Source organism: Anneissia japonica, unplaced genomic scaffold (genome assembly GCF_011630105.1).
Source record: "Anneissia japonica isolate Jap-2015-1 unplaced genomic scaffold, ASM1163010v1 scaffold2265_len1072_cov151_single, whole genome shotgun sequence".
NCBI classification, from domain to species: Eukaryota; Metazoa; Echinodermata; class Crinoidea; order Comatulida; family Comatulidae; genus Anneissia; species Anneissia japonica.
The window spans coordinates 1-381 of NW_022743460.1; the positions used below are offsets into that span (position 1 = coordinate 1).

Here is a 381-nt window from a genome sequence, read left to right on the forward strand (position 1 = left end):
ATCCCTCCGACGGGATTCGAACCTGCGACCTCTCGCTGATAAGGCGAGCGTTATAACCACTACACCACGAAGGCTTGTACCTTTGATGATTTATATTATATATATATATATATATATATATATATATACTGTAATTATTTATATATTCATTTATATATTTATATGTTTATAAATTTATATATTTTTATAAATATTTAACATATTTTTGTTTCATTAATTATCAGATGCTTTGGTCTCCTACATGCCTACAAGGGAGTAATAGCCTAGATATTATTATAGTGCTAAATATGTAATCTATATTACTGTATTATACTTTACAGTATTAGTATTTTTATTACTAATAATAATAATTAGGGATAATAATATGGTGACTTACTTGTA

General features: G+C 25.5%; 1 non-coding gene across 1 annotated transcript; it reads right to left on the reverse strand.

Annotated features, from left to right (window-relative positions):
• Position 1: 1 nt before the first annotated feature.
• Trnai-uau lies at positions 2 to 74 on the reverse strand. Its single transcript has one exon. It is a non-coding gene; the product is annotated as a tRNA-Ile (tRNA).
• Between the last annotated feature and the right edge of the window lie 307 nt (positions 75 to 381).